At 38.8% G+C, this 26,977-nt stretch overlaps 1 pseudogene; it reads right to left on the bottom strand.

The window, feature by feature from the left end:
- Positions 1-5,515: 5,515 nt before the first annotated feature.
- Positions 5,516-5,610, bottom strand: LOC130033148 (uncharacterized; annotated as a pseudogene).
- Between the last annotated feature and the right edge of the window lie 21,367 nt (positions 5,611-26,977).

The following is a 26,977-nucleotide window of genomic DNA, read 5'->3' as shown; positions in this document are numbered from 1 at the left end:
GTGAAGATAGATGGTCGGCAACTACACCACCTTCGCTTTGCTGATGACATTGTTTTAATAACACCAAACATCAGCCAAGCGGCACAAATGCTGGCCGACTTTGACCGTGAGTGTGGAAAGGTAGGACTACAGCTGAATCTTATGAAGACAATGTTTATGAGAAACAGCCTCATTCCTGATGCCCCATTCACTCTCAACGGAACGACCATCTCCGAATGCAACAGTTATGTGTACCTAGGTCGAGAAGTCAACATGACAAATGACCTGGCACCCGAGCTGCGCAGGAGGAAGAGAGCGGCTTGGAACGCCTTCAAGAACGTCGAAGAAATAGCTAAGAGGACGAAGAACCTCCGGCTCTAGGCACATCTCTTTGATTCCACTGTTCTTCCTGCATTAACATACGCCTCAGAGACCTGGACCCTACGCAAATAGGATGAGAATGCTATTTGGGTCTCCCAAAGAGGAATTGAAAGAGCTATGCTTGGAATATCACGTTTCACTCAAATGAGAGAAGAATTCGGAGTTCCGACATCCATCAACGATCAAAAATCAGGGACGCTGTCTCATTTGCCAAGGTGTCAAAAATCAGATGGACTGGTCACGTAATGAGATTTAAAGACGACCGCTGGACTAGAGCTGTTACCGACTGGATCCCATGGGATGTCAAAAGACCATGTGGCTGCCCACTTACCAGATGGTCAGACTTCTTCATCAAGATCATGAATGATCAGTTTGAGGCTCTTTATGTTCCCAGAGCGAACAGATGCCATTGGGCTACACTGGCACGCAACAGGAACAAATGGAGACGTTACTGGCGCCCGCTCGAGCAAATTGACGACTAACGGGAAGTTAAGTGATTTAAGTGATATGGCAATGCCAGGCTGGAGTGATAGCACAGCGGTAGGGCGTTTGCCTTACAAGTGGCCAACATGGCCGACCCGAGTTCGATTCCTCTGCCTCTCTCGGAGAGCCCAGCAAGCTACCGAGAGTATCTCGCCCTCAGGGCAGAGCCTGGCAAGCTCCCCGTGACATATTCGATATGCCAAACATAGTAACAACAAGTCTCGCGATGGAGACATTATTGGGCCCGCTCGAGCAAATCGCTGAACAACGGGAGGACCGTGACCATGATCTGACAATGCCAAATTCTGATGTGAGGCAAATGAAACTCTCATTCCCAGCTGGGCCACTCTGGAAAATACTTCTATGATTTTCTTTTTATTTTTATGTTTACGTATCAATGTATCTATTTTCCTTTTGATTTGGGGTTCAGGTCACACCCAAAGTACTTAGGGGATACTCCTATCTCTAAGCTGAGGGTGAGGTATCATTCCAGGTGACACTGGAGGACAAGGCGGTGCTGAGACAGAATTGGAATTGCAGTATCTAAAGCAAACACCTTAAATCCTGTACCATTTCTCTGACCTGGTAGTTTCATTTAAATTGAACTAAAATTGAATTGTAGCATTATATTAGATTCAGCTGAGCAGCATTGAAATAGATATACATCCATGTAATTATATATATGTATATATATATATATGCATACCGCAATAAATGCAGCACTACAAGTCCAGTTTTGTTTGTCAAAATATATATATGCTCCCTTTGTCCAATATAGCCACTCCTACTTTCTTGTTTTCCTTTTGGAAAACACTAATTAGTCTAATAATCCAAAACCAAACTTCATTTTTGTTATATTAGGTTCATCTGCCTGTCTGTTTGCTTTACATATCACGTGGAGGGGAATTCAAATAATGTTTACCTTTCTTAATCTGGATTGCTCACTAGTAATAACTATGCCCTCTGAACCAGATAGACCAGTCATTTTCAGTCATTACACACCTGCAGATCAGCACCAGTTTGTGAACCAGCAGTTAAAAACCAGTGCTTTAGATTCATGTATGTTGTTGTAAATGGCAAAATTTCATCTTTGTTATAGCTGTATACATATAGCTACATATAATATATACATGTAATATATATATATATATATATATATATATATATATATATACTGCCTGTGTAAGTTTGATAAAGGTTTAAGCACTTTGTGGATATTTTCAGAAACATCTTTGTGTTTCATTGATTTTTGGTTTTGTTTTTAGTTTTACATTAGTTTTATTATTATTGATCCTTTGCATTCTTTTTTATCTCAGATTTGTACATTTCTTATGTTCCTCATCTCTTCACTTTTGGTCCTGATTTTTTATTCTTTTTCTACTTATTTAGACATCAGCTTAAATATATTTTTATTTATTATTCTTATTTCCGGGGCTGGAGTGATAGCACAGCGGTAGGGCGTTTGCCTTGCATGCAGCCAACATGGCCGACCTGAGTTCAATTCCTCTGCCCCTCTCGGAGAGCCAGGCAAGCTACTGAGAGTATCTCGCCTGCGTGGCAAAGCCTGGCAAGCTACCCGTGACGTATTCAATATGCCAAACACAGTAACAACAAGTTTCACGATGGAGACGTTACTGGGCCGCTAGAGCAAATGGATGAACAATGGGAGGACTGTGACTGTAACTGTGATTCTTATTTCCAGATTTAGGTCTGACTTACCTGGACTCTGTCTTCTGGAGCAGCCAAATTCCTCTTTGTTTTTCAATTTTCCTGGGTGTTGACAAAGAAGCTTCAGATTCTTGAGGGTTTGATTGCTGATCAATTTATTATTTGCATTAATGGGGTGCTGATTATGCTTCTATTATTCTACCTCCACTTATTTGTCAGGAAATTCAGAATGAGAGGCTGGGGTAGAGATAATTCTTCCTTCCATTCCAATAGCAGAGATTTTTATGGGAATAAGCTGGCAGTTAAGTAAGACTATTTTGGGATTTCTTGTAGACCTATTAAAATGTATAGAACTGTATACCAAAATCCATCAATTTTATGGTAGCACTGAAAAAAAAATTTAAACATGATTATATACATACAAATATACATGTGTATGTATGTTAAAGCATACGTACAGCCTCTGGAATTTACTGGATTGACTCTTAGGAATTTCTTCTTTAAGTCTCACTCTTCATGGCTTTATAATTAAGTTAGTATCTTGAAGAGGAAACCAACAAAGTGTTGAGGTCATTTGGATCACCAATTTAGCAGAGTTAGGGTTGCCAATCATTTGTCCATTGTTTTCTCCATCCCTATTAGGACCCCTTTCACTTAATCACTTAATCACTTAACTTCCCGTTAGTCATCGATTTGCTCGAGCGGGCGCCCAGTAACGTCTCCATTTGTCCCTGTCGCGTGCTAGTGTAGCCCAATGGCATCTCTTCGCTCCGGGAACATGAAGGGCCTCAAACCGATCGTTCATGATCTTGACGAAGAAGTCTGACCATCTGGTAGGTGGGCGGCCACGCGGTCTTTTGACATCCCGTGGAATCCAGTCAGTAACAGCTCTAGTCCAACGGTCATCTTTACATCTCATTACATGATCAGCCCATCTGATTTTCGACACCTTGGCAAATGAGACAGCGTCCCTGATCCTTGATCGTCGACGGATGTCAGAACTCCGGATTCTTTCTCTCATTTGAGTGAAACGTGATATTCCAAGCATAGCTCTTTCTATTCTTCTTAGGGAGACCTGAAGAGCGTTCTCATCTTGTTTGTGTAGGGCCCAGGTCTCTGAGGCATCTGTTAATGCAGGAAGAACAGTGGAATCTTCTATAAAGAAGACCACACCTTCTACAAGATCATTGTGGGTGATTTTAATGCCAAGATAGGACCGAGAAGATCAGCTGAAGAACTTCACATCAGGACCCATGGCCTAGAATGGAACTACCAGGGTGAGAGACTGTCTGAGTTCATCATGTCGACCAAGACCATTCATGGTAACTCACAGTTCCAGAAGGCAGAATCTAAACGATGGACATGGGAGTCTCCCAGTGGACGATTCCACAACGAAATAGACCACATCATATTCAATCGACGGTTTTGCCTGACCGATGTCGCTGTTGTCCCAAAATTTCGAACGGGATCGGACCACCGTCTCCTTCGTGCAAAATTCTACTTCACAGAGCAGGGAGGAAGGGCTGCAACGTTCAAAAAGAGAACTCCCAGAATGACCACCAACTGGGAACTCTTTGGTACTATTGCAACAACATGGGAAGATGCCATTGTTGACAACATTGACGAGGAATACGATCCACTGGTTCAGCACCTCCATGAATGTGCGAGGAACGCCGAGAGAGATAGCCACAAAAAATCGCCTATCTTCGAAAACTCTTGAGCTAATTCGCCAGCGTGGTTTGGCGCATGCCTCAGGCAACCGCAAGCTAACGTCCGAGCTCGCAAAGCAGTGCAGAGATGCGATCAAGGAAGACCTCAAAGAGAGAAGAGCAGAAGTACTGGTAGATGCGGCAGAAGCCGGGAAAAGTATTCGTAAGGCCCGCCTGTCCTTCGCCAACTACAAGACCAAGATGACTGCCCTCCGACGTCCTGATGGATCCATCACATCCTCCAGAACGGCAATGGAGAAGATTATCCATGACTTCTACTCAAATCTCTTCGATAGCCATGTCCACTTGCCGACATACCAAATTCCACAGGATGGATATGTCGTTCCCAACGTTCTCCCTTCCGAAATCCACCACGCCATTTCATCGGTAAAGAAACAAACAGCACCCGGTCCAGACAAGGTCAGACCTGAACACCTGAAGAACCTGCCGTCAGGACCCCTTTACTTTGATTTAACTTGGCCACAGCCAGACCTGGTAAATGTCCCTGGGAAAAGCTACTGGAAATCCCTGAATTTTGACTCTCCAGTTTCCCTTCAGGAATTTTACCTTTCATGTCTCCATGGCTTTTGCAGATCTCTAATGCCTTGAAATAGATTTTCCTTTGTGCTCTATCTAGATTTTTAGCTGTGTTCTGGTGGTGTGCCGTGAAAACTCCATTCTAAGTGGAAGGCCCTATCTTAGCTTTAGGAATGGCAGCCAGACCAAATCAAGAATGAGGTTTTGGAATTCACTAATCTGGAGGGCTGGAGTGATAGCAGAGCTGGTAGGGCGTTTGCCTTGCATGCGGCTGACTTGGGTTCAATTCCTCTGCCCCTCCGAAGAGCTCAGCAAGCTACAGAGAGTACCTAAATCGCACAGCAGAGCCTGGCAAGCTATGTGTGATGTATGCAATATGCCAAAAACAGTAACAAGTCTCACAATTTGTTGCAAGACATTACTGGTGCCCGCTTGAGCAAATCAATGAACAACAGGAGATCAGTACAGTGCAGTGCAGTGGAGGAGTATTTGCCAGATATTAACCATGAAAGTATTAGCAGCCTTCAGTGAGCTTTCATGCAAATTGCAATATATAAAGTATAGGGTTTTGAAAAGATGCACAAGTGAATTCTAGATTCTTTGGTGCCTACTTGCTAATTCCTTGTGTGTGAAACTTTTTGTTTAATTCTGTTCTTATTTGATCCTGATAGCAAAGTTGCATGGGGAGGTGTGATGTGGGGATTTACCTCCTATTTACCTCTGTTGTTTTTTTAAGACTACAATGTCTACAATTAACCTAATATTGTGAGTGTTTATGTTGGTTTAATTGCACAGGGGCCATGCTAATCTTCTCTGTATCATTCCAATTTAGCACAGTGGTAGGGCGTTTGCCTTGCACACAGCCAGCCCGGCCGAGCTGGGTTTGATTCCTCCGCCCCTCTCAGAGAGCCTTGCAAGCTACCAAGAGTATTCAATATGCCAAACACAGTAACAAGAAGTCTCACAATGGAGACGTTACTGGGCCCGCTTGAGCAAATCGATGAACTTCATTATCAATATGGTTCATATGTTGACTACTTTACATCTTGTGAACTAATACTTCTTCAGTAAAAAATGTAAAAAATCAACAAAACAGTATACAAAGTATTATCCTCTTGATTTTTTTGTCTTAAAAATACCTTCTTGTCAACTAAGAAAGTTAATTTGACTGGTTTAGATGTCCACAATTTGTTAATCCATTCATTTTTCATCTCTGGTTGTTTTTCAAACACAAATTCTAGGGCTCACACTTTTCACATTCCTAACAAAGTTATGTATTTAAACTACTTCAAGGTGATTTTCAAGATGGCACCTTTATTATATATGACAACTCCACTGTGTACTTGGGTTATACTAGAATTTTTTAAAATTATTTTTTCACTGGCCATATGTGTATAATTGCACTATCCCTCCACTTATGCTCCAGTGTCAATCAACCCCCAAAGACTCTTCTTTTTATTTCTCTCACTTCCACTCTCTTTTTCCTCTGGTAACCACATACTTTTCTCAGTGAGTATAGGGTTATATTTATTGTGTATTGGTAGTTTGGTTGCATTAGTCATTCATAGTCCACATAAAAGTGAAACAATCTGACAATTGTCCTTCATTTCCTTATTTGCTTATACTTATTGTAGTCACCTCAAGTCCCATCCATTGTACATTATTTCATCTGTGTTAATGACATGTTTCTATTCTGTTAAGTGTGTATATCACAGTTTATTCATCCAGTCACCCACTGAAGGGCATTTAGGTTGATTCTGTGTTTTGACTATAGTGAATAATGCTATTATGATGGTAGGGGTGCAAATTGTCTTTCAAATTAGTATTTAAATCCTTCAGATAAATATCTAGGAGTGGTACTAAAAGATCATGCATGGTTTTTATTTTTTTAAAGTAATTTCCACACTATTTTCTTTAGAGCTTACTCCAATTTACATTCTCACAAACAGTATGTCAGAATTCTTTTATTCATTTCCTTGCCAACACTTGTTGCTTCTAATACTGTTGACTTAGGTAATACCTAAATGTTTAGGTAATATTTTACTGGCATTTCAATTTGCATTTTTCTTAATTTAAGGATGCTGAACATTATTTCCTGTGTCTGTAGATCAAAACTATGTATTTTCTTGAAGTGTCTACTAAGATATTTTGCCCACATTTTGATTGATTTTTGTTTTTTGTTGTTGAGTTACATCTTTTGTTTACTTTTTTGTTTTATTTCTATGCTTTTTGTTGATCTGTTCATACTTTATATTTCTCCCTGATCCAAACTTGGAAAGTTGTATCACTCTAAAAATATGTCTATTGTTTAGTTTATCTGACTAATATGCATTTAAATATTCCTTTTAGTCTTTTATGATACTTTTAATTTATGCAGTACCAGTTATAGTTTCACAATTTCTATTCATAAACTTTAATAAGGATTTTCTCTATTTCCCAGATATTCTATTGATCCTTTCAATTAATCAACTCTCTGTTTCATTGTTTTTGGTATCTTAAGTTTTCTTTTCTGTTTCATTTTTTTACTCAAATTTTTGTTATTTACTTTTTTCTGCTGTTTGTTTCTCTTGTTCTACTTTTTAAATTTCTTTGGGTCTAAAGTTATATTGCTTATTTTAAACATTTTTTATCATTATTGATGTGTTCTTGTATGTGATAAAGCACTTTCTTTTCTTAACACTTTTTTTCCTTGGCACTGCTTTTATTGCATCTCATAGTATTTCTAATAGTTAAATTTTTGTTTATCCTGTTCTAGAGGGAAAAATGTAATTTCTCTTTTGATTACTACATTGTCTCAATAATTATTTAAAAACTCATTAATCTCCACATATATGGGAGGTTTTCTATCTATTGCTGGCTTAGAGTCATAGAAATAAATATAAAACATACTTGATAGTATTTTAATAGAACATATTTTTAAAAACTTTTCTCTGTCCAAACTTATGGGATGTCTTTGAAAATGTACCATGCACATTTAAGAAGTATATTCATTCTTGAAATTAAATTGGTGTATGAATCCGAGTTCATTAGTTTTATTGCTTCATTTAGTGCCATTATTTCTTTGTTAATTCTTTAGATAGTTTTTTCATTTATATAAGTGTTAATATTTTTAATAAAGAGCTTATAATCATGCAACTCTTTTTTGATATCTTGGATTTGCTTCTCCAAACTTTGTTGGAATTCTCTCCTCACTATTCTTGGTTAACTCCTCCAGTTTATGTCCTTAGGTTGCTCTATACAAACTTGTTATTTCCCTTTAGTAATTTCATATTAATATTATAATAGTTTTCATATTAATATTATAATAGTTTCCTGTAGAATTATTCCACTTACACCTATGGGATGACTTCTTTTGCATGTGATGCTAGGACTTTAGTGTTGAAACAAAGGATGTTTACCATGAAACAAAGGATGGGGGAGAGGATGGCATGAGGAGATGGAACACTTCAACTGACAGATCAAAAAATCAATCATAGTGTTTTGGCTGGGGGACAGTAGAGAACCATCCCAAAAAGAGAAGTTCCAAGCTGCCCCCTCACCTTTGCAGCCACTCCTGACACCTACTCCTGCTAAAGCTTACCTTACAGTCTGCATCTCTGGGCAATAGCTAGATACTGTGTGATTCTCTGGTGGAAAAGAGAGGAGACTCATTACTGATACAGCTTCTGAAAGACTAAAACACCAGAGCTCAGTTTGTTCTATTTTATTTTGTTCCCGAGTTTGGTGTGACAACGTAAGAAAACAGTTTTTCATTTTTGTCTTGAAAGTAGACTTTTATTTTTACAGTCATAGACCTCCCCTGGACAGGAGAGATCTCCAGCAGTAATTATGCTGCTATGCATTTTACCAATTAAGATGGTTTCATCAATCAGTCCCACCCCTGTAATTCCATTCCAATCCCTAATCGTACATGAAAGATTTCCAGACACATGTGTCTGAGGCTGACTATGCTGAGAGCAAAAGACACATTTCCTGTAGGAGATGCCTGGTTGTTCTCTAGTGGGTAACTTTGTTTGCCAGCATGTATTTATTCATTTTGCTGAATCTCTTCCTCTAAAACACTTAAATGTGTCCTATCCACAGACTTTTATTAGTCAGTTCTATATTAATTTATTCATTCATTGAACAAAAATTACTAAATACTATTTATTAAATCCATAGCTACATACTATATAGTCCATTATGATTTCTAGCAGAGAAAATCAGTATTTTGTTCCATATATATGAAGGAAATTGTATTTGATTTCACTATCACCCTCTTCTTTAAAGAAAATGTGATATAGTGTATACCTTTGTTCATAACTTCATTGCCAAATAACAGCGACCCATCTTACACAAAGCATACATTTAATGAATATGTCATATAAATTCACTGTCACTGTCCGCCCATTGTTCATCAATTTGCTTGAGCGGGCCCAGTAACATTGTGAGATGTGTTACTGTGTTTGGCATGTTCAATACGTCACAGGTAGCTCGCCAGGCTTTGCAGGGCAGGCGAGATACTCTCGGTAGCTTGCCGGGCTCTCTGAGAGAGGCAGAGGAATCGAACTCTACAATGTTCATTTTTGAATAATTATTAAATTCATCTAGGCAATAAGTAATAGAGCACACACAATTTATACAGTCAGATCTTCCTAAATTCTGCCTAAAACTCATGTTTCAAACCAAAGATTTGTTTAGCCCTTCAGGACAACTTAAAAAGAAGGAATCAGATAAACTTTCTTTGAAAAAAATTAACTCAGCGTTCACTTTTGAAAGAACATAAGAACATAAAAAGTGAGGGTAGAAGTTTCATGAAAAGAGATACTCACACACCACTCTTGGAATGACAAATACAGATGGCTTTACATTCACGCCAAGAATGATAAAGGCATGAAAAGGCAAGAATATAGAAGTGTTGAAATACTCATTCAGAGCAAATAAGATAGTACACTGAATTGAATTTCTAGGTAGAAACTACAAGAAAAGTTATATTGAGTATCCCTCCAGCAAAATAGAAGAAAGCTAATTTTACTAACTCTTATTGACTCCGAAGCATAGCCTGTATCACACCATCTATACATTCTGAGCATTAAAAACCTGTGCTGTAAGGGGGACTTGGAAAGAATTACTTTGATATTTATGATGAATTTTTGAGGCCATCCATATGCTAGAAAACTTATTTCTTTTGTCTCAGGGTTCTCAACTTTTAAATGAAAAGGAAAATAGAATTTTTTTTCTAGAAAACTTTACTCTGATCAAAGCACTTGTTTCTTTTTCATTTAAGTTTTGAGGTCACACCTGGCAGTTTTCAGACCTTACTGCTTGCTCTGTGCTCAAAGATTTCTCCTGGCAGGAGAGAGAAATCTTATCTTCATTCACTTTCCCTAGAAAGACCTTTGCACAAATTGATCAAGCATGGTAGGAGCACATTTAACATTTGGATAGAGTGTTACATCCTGATGAAGGAAGATTATATGACATTGGTAAATCAAAGGATGGTTCCAAGTTGGTTTGGGATATATGGAGAGGATTAAGGACAATGTCAAAGACTAGTAAATATATTCAGATAATCATTTAATGAATGAAAAGCAAGTAAGTTGAAAAACACTATAGAAAGTTATCTAGACTTGTTACTAGGCCATTGATTTATTATATTTTCAACAATTATTGCACCAACAAATGAGTCTATGAAATGAATTAAAACTTTACTTAGCCATTTAAAAAGTTGCTTGCTGATAAAAGTGCCTTCGACTTAGAGAAAGGGGATATATCTCCACTCCAGGCATATTCCTGTTGCTATACTCAAGGATGACTCCTAGTTGTGCTCAGGGAACCATAGGTTAAATCTAGTCTACCACATGCAAGGTAAATACCTTACCCATTGTCCTATCTCTCCAGACCTGAAACACTAATTTTCAAACAAAAATTAAAACAAAATCAAGTAAAAGTTTCATTCAATTGGTCTACATAGTGGAAAATGACTAGTCATTCAGCCTAAATTTGAAGTTCTGCATTACTTAATGTACTGAACTCAGAGATTGATGCAAAGAATATTCTCTGAGCTGTGGCTCTTTTAAATTTGATAGTCTTTACTTTTTTCTTTCTTTTTGAAATATCTTCACTAATGATCCTTTAACAGCTAATTCCTATAACTATAATATATCATGCTATTTTCAAAAGAATTGAGAATGCATTAAGTTCATCAGGAAAGAATGCACTAACGATAGAAACAAGTAATACATTAATAGTAAGTAAACATTTCTTCTTATCTGGTCACTGTTCTCATTTTCTTTATATCTTCTACTTCTACACTCTTTTCATTTTCATTCAGTATATTTTCAGTGTTCTTAGGTGTATTCATAGAGATGTGTCTAACATGTATTTATTTTGGGTGGATAAAAAAGTTTCTGATGGCTTTTAAACAAAGCTCAGTGATCATAAGAACACATCAAACAGTTTTGGTTCCCCCTGACTAGAGCAACGATTTTTGAACTGCAATCAATTTAATAGTATGACTAATACTATTGCCATGAAGGTTGGAGAGATAGCACAGCAGGTAGGTCAGTAGCCTAGCATGCGACTGACCTTGGTTCAATCCTCAGCATCCCATAAGGCTCAGTGAGCACCACCAGGTGTAATTCATGAGTACAGAGCCAGAAGTAACCCTTGAGCTTTGCTGGGTGTGACCCAAAAACCAAACCAAACCAAATCAAACACCAGTATTGATGTCACAATGGCATACAAATTGATATTATTTTGTTTTTTCCTTAGTCATAATTTATTAATAGTTCTTAATAATAATTTCCTTGCTTTTGGCTTTTTGGAGGGGCTGTACCTAGTGATTCTCAAAAGGTACTTCCAGCTTGGTACTCAGAAGATGCTTCCAGCCATGCTTGGGGAATCTGCGATATCAGGGATCAAACCTGGTGTTCCTACATGCAAAGTATATTGCTCCAGTCTTTTGATACATCTGCCTAGCCCCTTGATATTTTATTAAATTAGCACCCTGTTTTATCCCAAATTATTAAAAATACTTTTAATGCAATTCATTTTTGAATAATTTTGACATAATAATTTTAACTTAAAAATAATTTTAAAATACTAATTTTAAACATATTTAAAAAATTAAAGACTAGTTTTTAGCTGTCTAACTAAAGTTGTGAATCTGTGAACCTATTTTTGTAGTTGAAAATGAAGATTATAAAGTGTAAAAGATGTGTTAAAGATTTAAGCACATCATATTTTCTGCTTGATGCAATCATCATTGAGAAATAATTTTAAAAGTAATTGTTTTCTCATTGAATGGATATTTCACGCTTTAAAATAGGCTATCTTTCACCACACAGTTCTTATGCAGAATAGTCATTTCAAACAGATAACCTCCCAAGGCGAGCCTCCTGCCCCACTCCCCCGCCTGGCTGTCCTCACTGGGGCCCGTTGGAGGGGGGCTGGTTGAGTTTCCCTCCCTGCCCTGAGCAGAGCCCCGGCAGCCGAAGACCTCCAGAACCAGCCATAGCCATGCTGAGACCACTCTCCACACGTCCGGACAAGCCTCATGAATGAAGGAACTGGCAGAGAAACCCAGGCATGCGGGTCCCGGGGCTGAGATCACCAAGCCTGCTCAGATCGTGACTGGGCCTTCTCCACCCAGATCCCCCATCTTCCAGTAGGTAAGCATTACACCCACCAGCTGCCGCTGACACCAGGTGGTCCCATCAGCGGCCAAGACCCAGAGATTATAAAACCCAGCTCCCGGAAGCGTGTGGAGGCATTTGCATCCGCGTGACATCTTATTATCTCATTTTTCCTTTGGAGAACCCGTCAGGCTACCAAAAGTATCCTGCCCACATGGCAGAGTCTGGCAAACTTCCTATGTCGTACTCAATATGCCAAATACCAGTAATAATTATAGGTCTCATTCTCCTAGCCCTGAAAGAGCATTGAATATGGCTCTTTTAAAATCTAGGGCTAGGAAGGAGATGTTACTGGTGCCTGCTCGAGGCAATCGATGAACAAGAGGATGATCGTGATCATGAACCCCCCAATACCTGTATTGCAAAACGTAATGCCCAGGAAAGAGAGAGAGAGAGGGAGAGAGAGAGAGAGAGAGAGAGAGAGAGAGAGAGATAAGTACCTACCATAGATGCTTGCAGGCTGGTTTGGCAGGGTGTGTGAGGTTATGGCAGAAAGGAAACAGGGGACATTTTTCCTGTCCTTGATGGTGGGAATGTACACTACCGGAGAAATATTGTACAACTGAAACCCAACCATAAACAATTTTGTAACTGTGTATCTCATGGCAATTCAATTTAAGAAAAGCTATCAGTAACTAAGAAATCTGTCTTACAAATTGGATGGTGGAACGAGTCTTTTTCTCTGGATGCAGGAAAATGCTAAACTCAATGGGCTCAAGGAAAATATGCAGTGAAATAACACACGGGAGGGCACACCTTCTGGGTGAATATGCTGGCACATTATAGGAGTTGAATAAATGCTGGTTCCCTGGAAACCCCACCCACCTTCCACCTAATCCTTGTAAATTGTACGGGAAGCCCTACCTTAAGGAAAACAATCAAGAGTTCTTATTTAGAGTTTTATGTGCCTAGTAATTCTAGGTGTCATTGCATTCAAAGTCATGCATTCATGATTTTATAATTAAGGGTGTGTTTATAGTATTTGTAAAATATATGTAATTGAGTACATTATGAGAATTTAGAACAACTTAGCCAAATCACCCAGATCCCCCTGGGCAGGAATATCCAATAGTTGAGATTCACCATCCCAGATAAAATTGGAATTGAAATATTCTTCAGCTAGTTATGTCAAGCAAACAAGCTGCAAGTGCCTCAATTGTTTGCATTTTGGCATACCATTATGAAATGTTGGCTTAAAAATTATTAAAAATTATTCTCTTTTCCAGGAAGAGCTTTAGTTGTTTTATTTGTTTTGTTTGGGGCTTGGTTTTTCTGGCCTACAGTCTTGATTCTCTTAGCAGTGACTGCCAGAGTGCAATTCTCAGAGGGATTTCATAAATATAGATTGAAGGAAGAAGGAAGTAAGGGAGGAAGGAAGAGAGGAAGGAGGATATGAACAAACCTACTTTAATATGCACCAGAGAACTGAGCACCAAGGCGGATGATTGCAAACAAACCTTATCACATTCTAATCCCAGACGCACCATACCCATTACTTCACATGGGGTTTTGGTCATTCATGAAGATCAATATGAATGCTCTGCCTTCATAGGAAACTTCAGTTACACAGGACTCTTGGGGACTATGGTAATATCTGTCTCTGACTTTATAAAGCTCAATAATAAACACTTGATCCCACATAAATTTTCTATGCTTTGGTTTTGAAGTATAAAAATTCAGAAACACCACGCCCAACTTTTATGTTCTAATAAAATGTCATTTCCTCTTCTAAATAACAATTCTGAAATGGATTTAAGATAACTTTTACGATTTGCAATAACTTTTCTCAGTCATTCAAATTCAGATACATTTCCCTGAAACAAAATAAACACAACGCAATTCCAAAAATGAAGACTAGGTCTTACCTTCTCTGTATTGACCATTTGAGGAATGATAACTGTTTGAACTATTTCATTTCCTATATGCACATGAAAATCCAAAATATTGAGTCAGAGGTTTGCTGAAATTTGGTTTTCTCAATTCCTACTGTCAATGCTGAGTAACATCCACCTGTTTGCAAAAGACTTCACACTGCCATAGCAGGTTAATTGTATGTATCCCAAACCCTGAAACCCCAGGAGATCAAAAATTGCAAGAAACAGTGACTCCCACTTTATCCTACCATGAGCACTTTAAAATGAATTGTAGAAAGGATGTCACTAGGAACTTACAGACATATATCAAAGTAACTGGAAAAAATTTAAAATTTTAAGGATATATAACCTCACACATTAAGTGGTTACCTAGCACTTCCTTTTTAAAAGAAATTACCCAATACCTCCCTCCACTGGAAATCTACCTTCCTTTAGAAAACAATTGAGTGACTGGAGAAATAGTACAATGGGTTAAGCTTTTGCCTTGCACATGGCTGATCAGGGTTTACTCCAGTACCTAATATAGTCCTTACAACCCCATCAGGCACCATCCTTGAGCACAGAGCCAGAAGTAATCCCTAGGGACCACTTGGTATGGCTCCCAAACACAAAAATAACAACAAAGAAAGCAATATAAAAGCATTCCCCAATTACACCTAGGGCTATCCCACTCAAGGGTGGGGGAACAGTATTTCCAACTTTAGGAATCATGAATCAACATAATTATGCGCACATATCTGTAACTGTAAAGTAAAGTAAACTGAATTCTTGAATATATATATATACACTTGAGTCTATTTATTTGACATCATGCCATACACTGCCACTCTAGTCCCCACCTTCTCCCAGGGGACAATGGTCTCCAAACCAAATTAGTCTCCTCATATCACCCCTTCTCTTAGATACCCCTGTCCACACAGGTGCCAAAGTGTTTTTTGAGAACAGAAGTGTAGTTGTCAGTTTCCTAGCTTACACATTCAAAGAACTCAAAAATTCACTTTGCTATCTCTCTGATTTCATTTTATTCCACTTCTTCTGCATCTCTGCAGCAGCCTCCAACTAGTCCTGCTTTCTGAAATGGTCCCTCTTTTTCTTCAACACTAAGGACAGAAGTAGGGTAGGGCCTGGGAAATACTAGTATTATCTCGAGAATTCAAAGAGTCATAGTGTAAAGTGTTCAGAACAAAGCCCAGTTCATACTAAGCACTCAGCATATGAGAGTTGAGGGGCACCATCTCTTCTGATGTGTATCTTACATAGCATTTCCTGGGTGGGCCTTCTCTAGTCCCACCACATGATGTAAAATTCACCTATAATATACACTCACAACTTCTTGCATTTCTTTATCATACCAATGACAATTTGTAGTGATATATGTACATGGTTATTTGATGAACTAACATCTTGTCTGCTAGATTGTGAGCTTTGTAATCACCTATTATTGTTTTTTGTGTGTCATTAATTTTTACACAAAAAGACAGCTCCATAGACCACTGAGTGACCAAAGTGAATTTATCAAGGAATGTGAAAAGAGAAAAAACTATGTCTGATTAAAAAAATGGATAAAGGAATGATGAATGGATGAATATTTCTGGGAAATCATTAAACTTGGAGGAAAAGAACTAAAAGGAGCATGAGATTTAAGTATAGTTGACACTTATTCAGCTATAAATTGAATTGGGGGGGCCTAATTTCCAAGTAATGTCTAATATCCTCATTTAATTTCTATGTGATCCTGTATATCGGTGGTTCATATGCTAGTTGATTAAAACATACATGTGTAAAGTGCAGATAAAAAAAAAATCCTCCAAGTGTAAGGTGGACTCCATGGTGCAAATCTGTTCAAAGATTAACTCTACAACATGGAGACTGCAAAATCAGAGTGATGTCAGGTGGTAAGTGATTTTTTTCCCCAAAGAGTCAGCTGAGATTCATTATACAAATATTGACTTCCAGCAGGAGAGAGCACTCAGGCTGACCTTCGGAGGGAAGGCGGGGTACCAGGAAGAGGACAGTTCTAGAATGACTTCACCCCTTCCCGGTGGAACCTCAGCCCCACTTCTCACTCCCAAGCTGTTGGCTGAGCACCCCACTTCACATCTTCTGACTCCATTTTTAATTTTATAAAATGGGGTAAATAGTAGCCGCTCCTCACAGGAATATTATGAAGCTGTGGAATGTTCTGCTAAGTGCCCAGAGCATCGTTAAAAGAAACTGTCACTTTGGACTCGATTTGAAGGTATCGAAGGGAGCTACACAGGCTGTCCCACTGCACTGTGGAGGGTCCGAGGGGAGTGGAAATGAATCACAGCTCCGCACCCCATCTGCCTGTGTTTCTGAAAGACAGCACCCACAACGGTAGTATCTTACAGGAACCCCGTTGCTCAGTCTACCTGGTTCTTAACTGCCTGTCCCCTACCATTCCTTATTATAAACCCTAAGTCCTAAGGGTCTCAAATGGTATTTTCACTCATAACAAAACCAACTGCCTAATTACTTGAATCACCTGAATTCTAGAACTTGCAATTTTCCCAAAATATGTATAAACCTACAGAGACCACTAATTTTCTCTTAATAAAATAAAATCTTCCAATAATCGAGTTGCTCTTCTCCCCTTAGGCCCTGCCAAAGAGAATGGGGAACATGTGCTTTTGAAATCACCTCATGTCTCCTTGATTTCCTCATTCACCAGCAGAAAATTTAATAATGAACCCAGTACAATTCACAGGGAGGGGAGAAAATTCCCCATATTAGTCCTGGGGGGAAAGAAACCAGGCTGATTGTGGAGTGAAAATTTAATAGCTGCCTCATACTCAAATAGAAGAGGGGAGGGTGCACTGGTGGAACAATTGTGAACTTAAGAAATGGGTGATTGTGTTATCCCTGCTGGAAAATGATGTGGAATCAGAATTTTGCTCTTGTCTTCCACATATGGGAGACAGCAAAGATCACACAGATGACAGACAAACCTGAAGACTCTGTTCTCCATGAAGACAAAATAATGATAGTAATAATAATAATGATATAATGAGAAAATTTTGTTTGGTCATAATATTTACTGGGGAATTTAGCTATGGACAGAATTAATTTTCAGTTTGATGGTGTGGGTAGAGAATGACACCATCATATTAATAAGTTTCCAGAAAAATCCAAGTGCCATGGAAATGACCATCTTTTTAAATATAAAAATTCTTCTGTAAAATACAGAAAATTTGTGGTCTTTAGTGAGACTATGCATGATATGGTAGTTTTGCTCTTAAAGTTGCTTTAGCTCTGAGCAGGAAATTGCTACAGAGCTCATTTATCTCATTAATTTTTGGAGTAATTTTTAAAAGAATCATTAGTAAATTTTCTTATTTGCTGATGACTATGACTTAGTTAGCAGGATTCAAACTGGGACTTTTTGACGCCAAAATTTTGTCGTCCCTAACACTCCTGTCATTTCAAGACATACAAAGGCCTTTGGTATTGGCAGTTTTTCTCATTTACTAAAACCTCACTTAAGAAATTAAAAAGTTGATAGAAAGGATACCTGACCTGGGTTCTATTTCCGGTACTACATGGCTTGGGTAGCACCTCTAGATGCAGTTCTGAGAGCACCACTACCCCTCAGCACTACTGGGGTGATCCAGCAATCCCCGCATGATAGTCCAAAACATCCCTGCATCCTGACTCTCATATTAAATTGCAGGCTCGATTGGCTGAGAATTTCAGGGATGAGCATCCCCGAAACAGAGTTTGGGAAGCCTTTCTCCCAAAGAATAGAAAGTAAAAGGTCTAACTTGTGTCGATAATAAATACCTGGTATTTCCACCGTAAGTTTTAGATTTAGGAAGTTGTACATTCATTGTCATGCTCAGTCCTCACTGTACCCCATGAAATTATATTTTTCCAGTTTTATTGACAGGAAAGAGACATTAGAAGGGTCCAAAGAAACTGCCTGTGTCCTAAGACCAGTGAGAAAGAATTGTCCCAAGATTTGACGCCACGTTCTCAGATTTGGCCTTGCCATCAGTTCTCCAACCTCACAAGTCTCGGCTTCATTCTTTTCTCCACCTTTTCCCTCTCACCACACAGACTCCTGTTGTTTTGTGTGTCCTGATGAAGATCCAAGCGCAAGTCAGCAAGGACTTGATGCTACCAGCCTGCGATTTGGGACAATCTGATGCAATCATCTTTCTGACCGTATCCTCAAGGAATAAATCACAGGAGAGAGAACTACTTTCATTTGTTTTGTTTTAAACAATTATAGATGTTCAAGTTGCTATCAGCGTTTGAGGTTTCTAATCAGTCAAAACTGTCTGCTCTATAATACACGCTGACCTTCTTCTAGGCGGAGAAACCTGCATAATTACTGACTGCTACAGAAGCTGGTGCTTGCATATTATTCTGGGGACATAGTTACGACAACACTGGGAACAGCGAGTATGATAAATCATTATGGGCCAGGCTGGCTGTGAGAATGCTATTTTCAATTGTACCAGGCAAATGGCAAACAGATGAGTTTATATCAAGGCTAGAAGCAAATTTAGGTTTTTCTCTACACACTCCGCCTTCTGACCAAAGCAGAAAAGCAATTTTTGTTTCCATCAATTAGAGGAGTCCGTCTCAGAGGGGTCACAGCTGGTTTATTTGCCACGTCCATGACAGTAATTGTGCCCATCACGAAAGGTGATGTACGTCATCCATTTAAATAAGAGTATATAGCCGTGGTTTTATTTGGTGAGACCTGTCATCAAACTAAAATGTTAAAAAGCAATCAACTTTCTCTTTGTATGCCATGGCAAACCAAATGGCTTCCACAACAGAGTTATTTTGTCTATAAATTGACCATGAACTGGAGTGATAGCACAGCAAGTAGGACGTTGTTTGCCTTGCACGTGGCTGACCCAGGTTTGATTCCTCTGCCCTCTCAGAGAGCCTCGCAAGCTACCAAGAGTATCCCGCCTGCACAGCAAAGCCTGGTAAGCTACCCATGATGTACTTGATATGCCAAAAACAGTAACAACAAGTCTCACAATGGAGGCGTTACTGGTTCCTGCTCGAGCAAATTGATGAACAACAGGAGGGCAGTGCTACAAAAATCAACCATTACCCAGCAAGGTGTCATATATTTGTTCAATTACTTGAGTAATTATTAAGTATTAATTGTCTATGAAGTACTATAGTAGCCCTGGAGATAGAGTTATATATACTACATAGGCGTTACTCCTCACCCTCACGCCTCATGGGGCCTAGATGAAGGAGAATAAGACAGAGAGAAAGCAAATTATTAAAATAAGACACGCCTTTGTATAATCAGCAGAATTTTCTCTAAACAATGTTAGATCCCTCACTCCTGAATGAAAGAAAGCTGGTTCTGTTTTTTGGGGACCCATACTAACCCATCTTGGGGTAATGGCTCAAGTGGTAAAATCACTTTGCACAAACTTATGCCTAGACATGAGTTTGTGTCAAGTCCTGAATTTGATCTCTGCAAGGCCCCCAGAGCACCGCCAAATATGGCCCTGATCCTCCCTGAAAACGGTAGGTATTTATACTGCTCAGCCCAAGCAATGAACTGTCAGGAACTTGCTTCCACACTGAGCATGACCAGGAGTAGCCTCAGCCTCCCCTGCCTCCCCTCTTCATCCCTCAGGACTGGTGGGTGTAACTCTGATATAAAAAATGGAAAGAAAGAAAATAACTATCTCTGTGCAGACCTGGGGAATAGCATGCCAGACATAGGACAGAGCAAGCACAATTCCCTAAAGAAGGAGGTGGGGGCCTGTTTGAGGAGAAAGAAGGATGAGACTGCTACAAAGTTAGCAAGGGTCCAGAATGACTGGGGTTGAGGTGGGCAGGAATGGGACTGATGAGTCTGAGAAAGAAGATGTCAAATCCTGAAGGGTATCCGATGCTGCAGTAAAATGCTGAAATGGTAATGATCCATCCTGCTATCTTCAGTAAACTATATCCATTTCCTTTCTTTCCTTTTGCTTTTGTTTTTTGGTCCATACCCAGCAGTGCTCTGGGCTTACACCTGGCTGTGAGCTCAAGGATCACTCCTGGAAGCCTCAGGGGACCATATGGGGTGCTGGGGATCTATCTACTGTGCTATCTCTTCAGCTCCCTGAATTTATTTTCTTTTCTTGATCCCCACCCAAACACTAAGTCAGTATCACTGGGTCCTTGCTGATTCCTCGGGTTCTCTCAGACAAATCTAGCTTGATCTGCTCAGTCAAGAACAGATTGTTCATATGGAAGGACCTTAGGCACAGAGTTGAAAGGAAATTTCTCTTTTTTTTTTCTCCTCTTCTACTTTCAAGGTTCTTTGTGATTCTGTTGAGCTCACTCTTAGCATTCATCGCCTCATTTCAAGACATTTACTCCCAGTGGGAAAGATCTTTTTTTTTCATGTTAGGTAACAGACTGGCAGATTCTTGATATTAAGAATGAGCATCTTTGTCATTGAATCATTGACACGTATGAAACTATTATCTGGAAGAGAAAAGAATAATTTGAAGGGTTCAGGGAAGTAAAAGAAATCCATCCTTTTATGGAGCCCGACAGACAGGGAAAGAATAGGAGGTCAGCAGAAAACATTCCTGATGGGAGAGTTCCGATTTTAATTAGCAAATCTGGAGTACATAAGGGATGGAATTTAGCAATGAGAAAGGAAAAAGGCTTTCTTAGGATGTGTGTTTTTTTTCAAACCATTTGTCCTGCTTTCCAGATGAAGAGAACAAGATTGACAGGCTTCCTTACAGCTGATTAGGGATGGATTTCAGCCAGGTTTGCTCACTTGTCTGCACTGAAAATCTACCCTTTCCCCACTACCACCAGTCTCTTTAATTCACCCATGAAATAATATCACAAGCACCATATTCTTTACATGATATTTAGGCTTTGGATTTGCAGAAACACACATTACTTCTGAGTTTAATAGAGCTCTGAGTTGTCATCACTCTAAAGAAAGAAGGTTTTTTTCTCTCTACTAATTCCCTCTTTTATTTCCACGAGGCACGGGCTCCAGGAAGAAAAACAGTGTCTCAGATACCAGATCACCACTTGGGCCACATTTATAGCAAATGGTGTTTATAGGGTCTCAAAAGTCACATGTCCCATGAATGGCTGTCCTTCTGGGAAGAGTCTGTGAATGGAGTTAGACTTACTTTGGAACATCAACCCCTAAAAGGAGCCCAATTGTCTTTGTATCAATTTCTAAGTCAGGAGCCTACCAGAAGCACAAGATCCAGAGATCCGGGCACCTGTTTTCTCAGTGTTAGCAGGTAACCAGGATTCTGATGGCAATTTGTCATGTATTTTTTACTATTTCTTGTATGAAATTATTCCAGGTGTACACACACATACACACACACACACACACACACACACACACACACACACACACACACTGATGAAACCCCCTCCATACCAGATAGCTATGGAACTAATCCTTGTACTTTCTGTTTTTTGTTTTCTCATCTGTAACATTGAAATACCCTCATGTGTATCTATCTCATGGGATTGTCATGAGGATTAAATTAAATCTGAAAGTTGATTAGAACAGTTTCTGAAACATAGAAAACACTCAATAAATGTGTTTTTCTTTAATTCTATCAGACACCTTTCCTCTTTTGCTTCCTTCTCTTCCCTTTGTCATTCTGCTGACACATTTCTGTGTCATTATGTTAGTCATGATCAACTTAGGCTTCTCTTTCCACCAGGCTATGATTTCCTTGGGGAAAGGAAGTGCATCATGACTCTCTTTTTATCCCTAACATTTATCACAGATATCATAAATTGAACTATTAAAGGAGTAAATGTCACTATTTGGGAAATTTAGTATCTGAATAAAGCATTCCCTCATTTTACTATTGGGAAAAAAAGTGAGAGAAAATATACCAGATTATTTCTGGTATGTGGGATGTGAAATGTGGATGTACTTTTTTTTATATTTTTCTATAACATATTTATAATCAGAATGTAGATAAGAGGTGAATGTGTCTACAGCAGTGCTTGCAAAGGATGGTCCCTTGTTACAAGTGTATCTGTACACATCTTTTGGGCCATGTGAATCTATATATGTTCAATTATTCCATCCAGACTTTCAGAACTCCAGCCCCAGGGGGCATCTGCTGTATTCACCTGGTTGTCAACACATCCTGGCTTCTCCTCCATCTCGTTGATACCTAGGGAGGAAAAGGCACATGAATTTTCATATGGGAAGTGACATACATACCTATGACATACATCACTTCTTCCCACAATCCCCTGGTCCAGATTTAATAACAAAGCCAGATCCAATGGTGGGGGAGAGAGGAAGTGGGGACTGGGCAATGCAATCTAGCTATAGGTCAAAATAGAAAAAGTATATATTTGGCTAAAGAAGTAATTGATGAGCTAGCTTTCCTACAATCCACCTATTGATTCAGTCTCCTGGATTCCTCTTGTCTCATCTCTTCTCAACTTTACTTTCCTGTTAACTTTCACTTATATTTTCCATATATTTTAACTTCCACATTGCTGCCAAAGTGACTTTTCTAATATAAATATTTATATATCTCTGGTATAACCCAGATCCCCCATCTTCTAGTAGGTAGGCATTTCCCTCCCTGCCCCGAGCAGAGCCCTGGCAGCTGAAGACCTCCAGAACCAGCCACAGCCATGCTGAGATCACTCTCCACACGTTCGGATGAGCCTCACACATGAAGGAACCGGCAGAGGAACCCAGGCATGAGGGACCCGGGTCTGAGATCTCCAAGCGTGCTCAGATTGGGACTGGGCCTCCTCCAGCCAGATTCCCCCATCTTCCAGTAGGTAGGCGTTACACCCACCAATTGCCCCCAGCGCCATGTAATCCCATCAATGGCCAAGACCCAGAGACTATAAAACCCAGCTCCCGGAAACGCTTGCAGCCGCGTGATATCTTATTATCTAGTTCTTACTCTGGAGAACCCGGCAGGCTACCAAAAGTATCCTGCCCGCACGGCAGAGTCTGGTAAACTCCCGGTGGCATATTCAATATGCCAAAAACCAATAACAATGATGGCTCTCATTCCCATGACCCTGAAAGGGCCTCGAATGTGGCACTTTCTAAAATCTCAGGGCTAAGACAAAGGAGACATTACTGGTGCCTGCTCGAGGAAATCGATGAACAAGATGACAGTGACAGTGACATATCTCTGGCATTACTTACCTCCCTATAATCTAGTAAATAAAGTTCAAATCTTTGTAAGATAAATCTTAGTCCTAAACTTGTACATAAGAAAAAAATGCATTAAAAATTGCATAGCAATATTTTTGTTTGTGACTGATCTAATTTTAACATTGGTCTCTCATCTATAAGGGCTAGTGCTGGAGGCTTTCAATTTATCCTGCTCTCTCCTTAATCCAGAGTTGGGTCCAGTTTTGAAGGGTTGAAATAATATCAAAGCCTTGAGTGGGCCTAAGATCCTCAAAGTTCAGCTCAGAAGAGTTTTCTGAAATAAACCAAATGTATTACTTTCCTATAGAGCACTCTGAGAAACCATCTTGGAAATCTCATTTAGATATTGAGCAAAAGGGAACAAACCAAGCACAGCAATGTCAAAAACAAGGAAACAAAATACATTTAGATAAGAAAATGATATGTTATAGTAAGCACACCAGTGGGGGAACAATTATGAAAGCTATCATGGAAAAATGGAAATCTCTCCTGCAAAGCAACTTGAGATAGTATAAGTAGCTGGCTAGCTAGTACACAGAGCAAATGAATGCCCCCCTGTGTTTTTAATGATTTTTATTGCTATATTAATTTTTCTCTAAGCACCTTATTTACATATTTACATAGTTTCACTCAAACCAAAGTACAATTTGCACTTTGTTGTTCACTGGTATGCAAAGTAATTCCAAAAAATAATGCAGAGATATTTCAATTTTACTGAATTATAGTCAAACATGTGAAGGAAGGGAATATGTAAAAAAAAAAAAGAATGTTTTATCTAAAAGAACCTTCATTTTGCAAATGGAGAATCTCTGTCTATAAAAGTAATGGTTCATCCAAGATCATACAACTTGTAAGTGACAAACTGAAGCCTAAATCCATATCTCAACACCTATTCTCAGCTGGAAAAATGTGGACGGTGAAGGAAATCAGCACATTTCACTCAGGTCTTGAGAACTTCTGGGAGAACAGATGTCAATACAGAGAGACAGTCAGCTTTCCTTGTACTCGGAACACATTTCACCTTTGAAGCAGAATTTGGGGTCATTTCTACAGTTCTAAATATCCTCATGAGTAAAGTTATCTCTTGTTCACACATATATCTAGGTTCTCCATGCATAGTTAGTCCTGTATGCATAACAACATAACCAATAACAACATATCTGGTTGTGTTGGGGGATAATCCCTACTTGTGCATAGAGTTTGTGAGGAGGGTCCTTTACAGCATCTTCTTTAGATAAGAAGTCCATGGGACAATTGGAATTCCCTGCTGGAGATTTATAGCTTGATCTGAATAACACAAAAATAAAAAATAGATGTAGTTCATTCTTTTTATACGACAAACTAAAGAGACATCTATTAGTAATTGCTCCCAGGATGCCAAGCACTTCTCTTGCTTCCATTGTTTTCAGCATTGATAATTTAACTTTCTTAACTTTGGTATACCATCTCAGATGCTTTATTAAATGAATTCATTTCTTTGCTGACATTCATTATGAAAGTATTCAGTTACTTTCAGCAAACAACCCAAATTGATATCTTCAATTCCAAAACTATAGTGGACAGTCCTATTGTTCAAATTCCCTCCACTGTCTTTTAATCTAAAAGGAATACTTAGTTCCTCATATTTATCATATAATAGCTAGTGAGTGTGCCTTATACTATGTATGTATTCATCCATTTCAAAGGAAAAGGGCAGAAAAGTCTACCTTTAGAAAGAGTATGTTTATAGGCTACTGCACTTAAATTCTAAATTCCTTATTGGATAGGACTCTTGAGGCATTGTCCAAAATATCTGCAAAGCTAAGCAAAGGTTTCCAATTAGCAGTTAGCTTCCTGGTATTAGGCTTTGAGGAAAAGGACAGAGCATTTTATACATCCTCAACTGCCCGTATACAGAAAGAAGTGTTTGCTGATTTTCAATTCTAAATTCAGCTTTAATTTTCTTTGGGCAGGTTTCATTGACAACATTATAACCAATGAAACATGAAAGCAAAACACAATTTCCATTCTTATGAAAAATTGATTGGAATCTTTGGAGTCTTGATAAGTTTTAGTACCTAAAATGTGTTTACATAAAATTAGATATGGGTTAGAGGATGATCAGAATGTGGTACAAAATGATGGAACTTAAAAGAATTTTTTCTAATTTTATATTATTAAAGCACCATGACACTGTATGTCTAAAACTCAATTATGAATAGCTTTGTGAGTCACGGTGCTTTAATAATATAAAATTAGAAAAAATTCTTTTAAGTTCCATCATTTTGTGAAATATTTGAACCTTTTTATGTTAAAATACTTCATATGTTTGTGTATATCATTCAGTCATTGTGGTTTCTTGGTTTAATTCACTTATTTTTTTCAATTTAATTAACTGATCAGATTGAATAGGAAAATCTTTGTATTCAGCATCCCAAAAGGAAACTCCTAATATATTTATTCTAGTATCAGTGCTCAGTGATATTGGCCTATTTTCAATTACCCATGATTCTTGGTCTCTTGCGGGCAGCCAGCCCAGTCGAGCCGGGTTCGATTCCTCCGCCCCTCTCAGAGAGCTGGCAAGCTACCGAGAGTATCTCGCCCGCGTGGCAAAGCCTGGCAAGCTACCAGTGACATATTCAATATGCCAAACACAGTAACAACAAGTCTCAAAATGGAGACGTTGCTGGGCCCGCTCGATCAAATTGATGAACAACGGGAGAAAAGATGGCAGATGACAGACAATCTAGTGCACATATTCCTTACTGATGTGAAAATCGAGTCCTGGAGACTGGGCTGAGTCATTAAATGGTTGTGAGTATAGCTGAGACTCTGACCTAGGTCTTTTTAAAGTATGTGCTCATCCTGCAGCACAGGAATTTGATTCAAAGAATTTAATCCATTTATGTATTCCTTTGTAGATGCAACTTTGATACAAAAAAGAGAGGGAATTTTATAATAGATGACATAAAATAAACAATCAAGCCATTTAGAATAGTAGCCTGCCAAAAGATAAAAAATTCATTATTCAGAAGTGAAAGAAATGAAAATGAATTATTCTGAGAATCCTAAATAAAGCATAGTTAACTCATTTGCAAGCATTTTTTATGTGAACACCGAAGACAGAACATGCAACCTCTAGTGTGATTTCCTGTGTCACACAGATACCAATATCCCCCAACTCACTCTAACTGATGCAACTTTATAACCAAAAACAAGAAAGCTCCAGTTTGTAGTGAATGACCAGACCAGCAAGTTTTTTTCCTTAATTAATTTCAGAAATAAAGATGGCCTTTTCACTAAAAGAGATGTGAGTACAAAGGTTAATGGGCAATTATGTTCTCAAAAGGAATAGCAGGATTGACTATTTCTTTTCTGATTCAATTTTTTTTTAATTTTCATAAAATTCACTGCTTGGGGCAGACTTGACAAAACTGAATGCTGAGATGGTGTTGGTACATTGACTAAGAAGGGAGTTCACCACCCATCTCTTTTATCTGC

The sequence above is a fragment of the Sorex fumeus genome, unplaced genomic scaffold (assembly GCF_029834395.1).
Source record: "Sorex fumeus unplaced genomic scaffold, SorFum_2.1 ptg000051l, whole genome shotgun sequence".
In the NCBI taxonomy this organism is placed as follows: Eukaryota; Metazoa; Chordata; class Mammalia; order Eulipotyphla; family Soricidae; genus Sorex; species Sorex fumeus.
The sequence above is the reverse complement of the archived record's forward strand: the minus strand, read 5'-3'. Positions and strand labels throughout refer to the sequence as shown.